Source organism: Telmatherina bonti, assembly GCF_933228915.1.
Source record: "Telmatherina bonti genome assembly, chromosome: 19".
NCBI classification, from domain to species: Eukaryota; Metazoa; Chordata; class Actinopteri; order Atheriniformes; family Telmatherinidae; genus Telmatherina; species Telmatherina bonti.
Genome location: NC_136617.1, coordinates 33,060,745 through 33,067,785, shown reverse-complemented (window position 1 = coordinate 33,067,785; position 7,041 = coordinate 33,060,745).

Here is a 7,041-nt window from a genome sequence, read left to right as displayed (position 1 = left end):
GCTTTGAAGTCTCTCGTAGCGTCAACATCTTTTGGATTCCCTAATTCAAATATGCAAATATGTGTGAATGTTTTTGTCAAAAAGCTTCCTAAAGTAAATAATACAACAGTCCTGAATGGGTGAGGCTCATGTGTAGTTAAAAAACAGGAGAAAAGATGGTCTGCTTTCATGTACCTGGTGCTCTTCCGAGCCTGTCTTCTTGGTCTTCTCGACTCATCAGAGAATTTGCTATTGGCCTGGAATGAGAGAAGACTTGGGTCCCGCCCACTTTTCATTGATGGATGCAGGTTTGCATCTCAGTTGCTTCGTTGCTTTAAACATGGAATTAGAGATGAAATTGCCAGCAGCATTTTTTGGCTTTGACAATTGGCATTCTGTAGACATAAACACATTTTGAAGTATTTTTGTGCTTGGTTTTGCTAGCTGAGAGGAACAACTACAATGGCATTTGCACCAGATCACAGTGGAAATTCAGCCAGCAGGGGGTCACATACCAGGCCCAGCCGGCAGCCTAGCGTACTCACTTCAGTGGTACATCTGAAAAATTGGAAACGATACAGAGAAGATTAGCATGGCCCCTGCGCAAGGATGACACGCAAATTCATGAAGCATTTCTACATTTTGAAAAATCCAGGGTTTGCAACCCCTTGATTTCCTTCGTGTTATACAAGCTTTGAAGTCTCTCGTAGCGTCATCATCTTTTGGATTCCCTAATTCAAATATGCAAATATGTGTGAATGTTTTTGTCCAAAAGCTTCCTAAAGTAAATAATACAGCAGTCCTGAATGGGTGAGGCTCATGTGTAGTTAAAAAACAGGAGACAACAAAGTCTGCTTTCCTTTTCAGGGACTTGGGGCTCTTCCGAGACTGTTTTTATCGGTCGTCTCGACTCTTCAAAGAATTGCGATTGCCCTGGAATGAGAGAAGACTTGGGTCCCGCCCACTTTTCATTGATGGATGCAGGTTTGCATCTCACTTGCTTCGTTGCCTTAAACATGGAATTAGAGGTGAAATTGCCAGCAGCATTCTTTGGCTTTGGAAATTGGCATTCTGTAGACATAAACACATTTTGAAGTATTTTTGTGCTTGGTTTTGCTAGCTGAGAGGGACAACTACTCTGGCATTTGCACCAGATCACAGTGGTAATTCAGCCAGCACGGGGTCACATACTAGGCCCAGCAAGAGGTCTAGTGTACTCACTTCGGTGGTACATCTGAAAAATTGGAAACGATACAGAGAAGATTAGCATGGCCCCTGCGCAAGGATGACACAGCAAATTCGTGAAGCGTTTCTACATTTTGCAAAAACCAGGGTTTGCAACCCCTTGATTTCCTTCGTGTTATACAAGCTTTGAAGTCTCTCGTAGCGTCATCATCTTTTGGATTCCCTAATTCAAATATGCAAATATGTGTGAATGTTTTTGTCCAAAAGCTTCCTAAAGTAAATAATACAACAGTCCTGAATGGGTGAGGCTCATGTGTAGTTAAAAAACAGGAGAAAAGATGGTCTGCTTTCATGTACCTGGTGCTCTTCCGAGCCTGTCTTCTTGGTCTTCTCGACTCATCAGAGAATTTGCTATTGGCCTGGAATGAGAGAAGACTTGGGTCCCGCCCACTTTTCATTGATGGATGCAGGTTTGCACCTCTGTTGCTTCGTTGCTTTAAACATGGAATTAGAGATGAAATTGCCAGCAGCATTTTTTGGCTTTGACAATTGTCATTCTGTAGACATAAACACATTTTGAAGTACTTTTGTGCTTGGTTTTGCTAGCTGAGAGGAACAACTACTCTGGCATTTGCACCAGATCACAGTGGTAATTCAGCCAGCACGGGGTCACATACTAGGCCCAGCAAGAGGTCTAGTGTACTCACTTCGGTGGTACATCTGAAAAATTGGAAACGATACAGAGAAGATTAGCATGGCCCCTGCGCAAGGATGACACAGCAAATTCGTGAAGCGTTTCTACATTTTGCAAAAACCAGGGTTTGCAACCCCTTGATTTCCTTCGTGTTATACAAGCTTTGAAGTCTCTCGTAGCGTCATCATCTTTTGGATTCCCTAATTCAAATATGCAAATATGTGTGAATGTTTTTGTCCAAAAGCTTCCTAAAGTAAATAATACAACAGTCCTGAATGGGTGAGGCTCATGTGTAGTTAAAAAACAGGAGAAAAGATGGTCTGCTTTCATGTACCTGGTGCTCTTCCGAGCCTGTCTTCTTGGTCTTCTTGACTCATCAGAGAATTTGCTATTGGCCTGGAATGAGAGAAGACTTTGGTCCCGCCCACTTTTCATTGATGGATGCAGGTTTGCATCTCACTTGCTTCGTTGCCTTAAACATGGAATTAGAGGTGAAATTGCCAGCAGCATTCTTTGGCTTTGGAAATTGGCATTCTGTAGACATAAACACATTTTGAAGTATTTTTGTGCTTGGTTTTGCTAGCTGAGAGGGACAACTACTGTGGCATTTGCACCAGATCACAGTGGTAATTCAGCCAGCAGGGGGTCACATACCAGGCCCAGCAAGAGGCCTAGTGTACTCACTTCGGTGGTACATCTGAAAAATTGGAAACGATACAGAGAAGATTAGCATGGCCCCTGCACAAGGATGACACGCAAATTCGTGAAGCGTTTCTACATTTTAAAAAAAACCAGGGTTTGCAACCCCTTGATTTCCTTCGTGTTATACAAGCTTTGAAGTCTCTCGTAGCGTCATCATCTTTTGGATTCCCTAATTCAAATATGCAAATATGTGTGAATGTTTTTGTCCAAAAGCTTCCTAAAGTAATTAATACAGCAGTCCTGAATGGGTGAGGCTCATGTGTAGTTAAAAAACAGGAGAAAAGATGGTCTGCTTTCATGGACCTGGTGCTCTTCCGAGCCTGTCCTCTTGGTCTTCTCGACTCATCAGAGAATTTGCTATTGGCCTGGAATGAGAGAAGACTTGGGTCCCGCCCACTTTTCATTGATGGATGCAGGTTTGCATCTCTGTTGCTTCTTTGCTTTAAACATGGAATTAGAGATTAAATTGCCAGCAGCATTTTTTGGCTTTGACAATTGTCATTCTGTAGACATAAACACATTTTGAAGTACTTTTGTGCTTGGTTTTGCTAGCTGAGAGGAACAACTACTCTGGCATTTGCACCAGATCACAGTGGTAATTCAGCCAGCACGGGGTCACATACTAGGCCCAGCAAGAGGCCTAGTGTACTCACTTCGGTGGTACATCTGAAAAATTGGAAACAATACAGAGAAGATTAGCATGGCCCCTGCGCAAGGATGACACGCAAATTCTTGAAGCATTTCTACATTTTAAAAAAATCCAGGGTTTGCAACCCCTTGATTTCCTTCGTGTTATACAAGCTTTGAAGTCTCTCGTAGCGTCATCATCTTTTGGATTCCCTAATTCAAATATGCAAATATGTGTGAATGTTTTTGTCCAAAAGCTTCCTAAAGTAAATAATACAGCAGTCCTGAATGGGTGAGGCTCATGTGTAGTTAAAAAACAGGAGACAACAAAGTCTGCTTTCCTTTTCAGGGACTTGGGGCTCTTCCGAGACTGTTTTTATCGGTCGTCTCGACTCATCAAAGAATTGCGATTGCCCTGGAATGAGAGAAGACTTGAGTCCCGCCCACTTTTCATTGATGGATGCAGGTTTGCATCTCACTTGCTTCGTTGCCTTAAACATGGAATTAGAGGTGAAATTGCCAGCAGCATTCTTTGGCTTTGGAAATTGGCATTCTGTAGACATAAACACATTTTGAAGTATTTTTGTGCTTGGTTTTGCTAGCTGAGAGGGACAACTACTGTGGCATTTGCACCAGATCACAGTGGTAATTCAGCCAGCAGGGGGTCACATACCAGGCCCAGCAAGAGGCCTAGTGTACTCACTTCGGTGGTACATCTGAAAAATTGGAAACGATACAGAGAAGATTAGCATGGCCCCTGTGCAAGGATGACACGCAAATTCGTGAAGCGTTTCTACATTTTAAAAAAATCCAGGGTTTGCAACCCCTTGATTTCCTTCGTGTTATACAAGCTTTGAAGTCTCTCGTAGCGTCATCATCTCTTGGATTCCCTAATTCAAATATGTGTGAATGTTTTTGTCCAAAAGCTTCCTAAAGTAAATAATACAGCAGTCCTGAATGGGTGAGGCTCATGTGTAGTTAAAAAACAGGAGACAACAAAGTCTGCTTTCCTTTTCAGGGACCTGGGGCTCATCCGAGACTGTTTTCATCGGTCGTCTCGACTCATCAAAGAATTGCTATTGGACTGGAATGAGAGAAGACTTGGGTCCCGCCCAATTTTCATTGATGGATGCAGGTTTGCATCTCACTTGCTTCGTTGCCTTAAACATGGAATTAGAGGTGAAATTGCCAGAAGCATTCTTTGGCTTTGGAAATTGGCATTCTGTAGACATAAACACATTTTGAAGTATTTTTGTGCTTGGTTTTGCTAGCTGAGAGGAACAACTACTGTGGCATTTGCACCAGACCACAGTGGTAATTCAGCCAGCAGGGGGTCACATACCAGGCCCAGCAAGAGGCCTAGTGTGTTCACTTCGGTGGTACATCTGAAAAATTGGAAACAATACAGGGAAGATTAGCATGGCCCCTGCGCAAGGATGACACGCAAATTCGTGAAGCGTTTCTACATTTTAAAAAAATCCAGGGTTTGCAACCCCTTGATTTCCTTCGCGTTATACAAGCTTTGAAGTCTCTCGTAGCGTCATCATCTCTTGGATTCCCTAATTCAAATATGCAAATATGTGTGAATGTTTTTGTCCAAAAGCTTCCTAAAGTAATTAATACAGCAGTCCTGAATGGGTGAGGCTCATGTGTAGTTAAAAAACAGGAGAAAAGATGGTCTGCTTTCATGGACCTGGTGCTCTTCCGAGCCTGTCCTCTTGGTCTTCTCGACTCATCAGAGAATTTGCTATTGGCCTGGAATGAGAGAAGACTTGGGTCCCGCCCACTTTTCATTGATGGATGCAGGTTTGCATCTCACTTGCTTCGTTGCCTTAAACATGGAATTAGAGGTGAAATTGCCAGAAGCATTCTTTGGCTTTGGAAATTGGCATTCTGTAGACATAAACACATTTTGAAGTATTTTTGTGCTTGGTTTTGCTAGCTGAGAGGGACAACTACTGTGGCATTTGCACCAGATCACAGTGGTAATTCAGCCAGCAGGGGGTCACATACCAGGCCCAGCAAGCAGCCTAGTGTACTCACTTCGGTGGTACATCTGAAAAATTGGAAACGATACAGAGAAGATTAGCATGGCCCCTGCACAAGGATGACACGCAAATTCGTGAAGCGTTTCTACATTTTAAAAAAATCCAGGGTTTGCAACCCCTTGATTTCCTTCGTGTTATACAAGCTTTGAAGTCTCTTGTAGCGTCATCATCTTTTGGATTCCCTAATTCAAATATGCAAATATGTGTGAATGTTTTTGTCCAAAAGCTTCCTAAAGTAATTAATACAGCAGTCCTGAATGGGTGAGGCTCATGTGTAGTTAAAAAACAGGAGAAAAGATGGTCTGCTTTCATGGACCTGGTGCTCTTCCGAGCCTGTCCTCTTGGTCTTCTCGACTCATCAGAGAATTTGCTATTGGCCTGGAATGAGAGAAGACTTGGGTCCCGCCCACTTTTCATTGATGGATGCAGGTTTGCATCTCTGTTGCTTCTTTGCTTTAAACATGGAATTAGAGATTAAATTGCCAGCAGCATTTTTTGGCTTTGACAATTGTCATTCTGTAGACATAAACACATTTTGAAGTACTTTTGTGCTTGGTTTTGCTAGCTGAGAGGAACAACTACTCTGGCATTTGCACCAGATCACAGTGGTAATTCAGCCAGCACGGGGTCACATACTAGGCCCAGCAAGCAGCCTAGTGTACTCACTTCGGTGGTACATCTGAAAAATTGGAAACGATACAGAGAAGATTAGCATGGCCCCTGCGCAAGGATGACACAGCAAATTCGTGAAGCGTTTCTACATTTTGCAAAAACCAGGGTTTGCAACCCCTTGATTTCCTTCGTGTTATACAAGCTTTGAAGTCTCTCGTAGCGTCATCATCTTTTGGATTCCCTAATTCAAATATGCAAATATGTGTGAATGTTTTTGTCAAAAAGCTTCCTAAAGTAAATAATACAACAGTCCTGAATGGGTGAGGCTCATGTGTAGTTAAAAAACAGGAGAAAAGATGGTCTGCTTTCATGTACCTGGTGCTCTTCCGAGCCTGTCTTCTTGGTCTTCTCGACTCATCAGAGAATTTGCTATTGGCCTGGAATGAGAGAAGACTTGGGTCCCGCCCACTTTTCATTGATGGATGCAGGTTTGCATCTCACTTGCTTCGTTGCCTTAAACATGGAATTAGAGGTGAAATTGCCAGCAGCATTCTTTGGCTTTGGAAATTGGCATTCTGTAGACATAAACACATTTTGAAGTACTTTTGTGCTTGGTTTTGCTAGCTGAGAGGAACAACTACTGTGGCATTTGCACCAGATCACAGTGGTAATTCAGCCAGCAGGGGGTCACATACCAGGCCCAGCAAGAGGCCTAGTGTACTCACTTCGGTGGTACATCTGAAAAATTGGAAACGATACAGAGAAGATTAGCATGGCCCCTGCGCAAGGATGACACGCAAATTCATGAAGCATTTCTACATTTTAAAAAAATCCAGGGTTTGCAACCCCTTGATTTCCTTCGTGTTATACAAGCTTTGAAGTTTCTCGTAGCGTCATCATCTTTTGGATTCCCTAATTCAAATATGCAAATATGTGTGAATGTTTTTGTCCAAAAGCTTCCTAAAGTAATTAATACAGCAGTCCTGAATGGGTGAGGCTCATGTGTAGTTAAAAAACAGGAGAAAAGATGGTCTGCTTTCATGGACCTGGTGCTCTTCCGAGCCTGTCCTCTTGGTCTTCTCGACTCATCAGAGAATTTGCTATTGGCCTGGAATGAGAGAAGACTTGGGTCCCGCCCACTTTTCATTGACGGATGCAGGTTTGCACCTCTGTTGCTTCGTTGCTTTAAACATG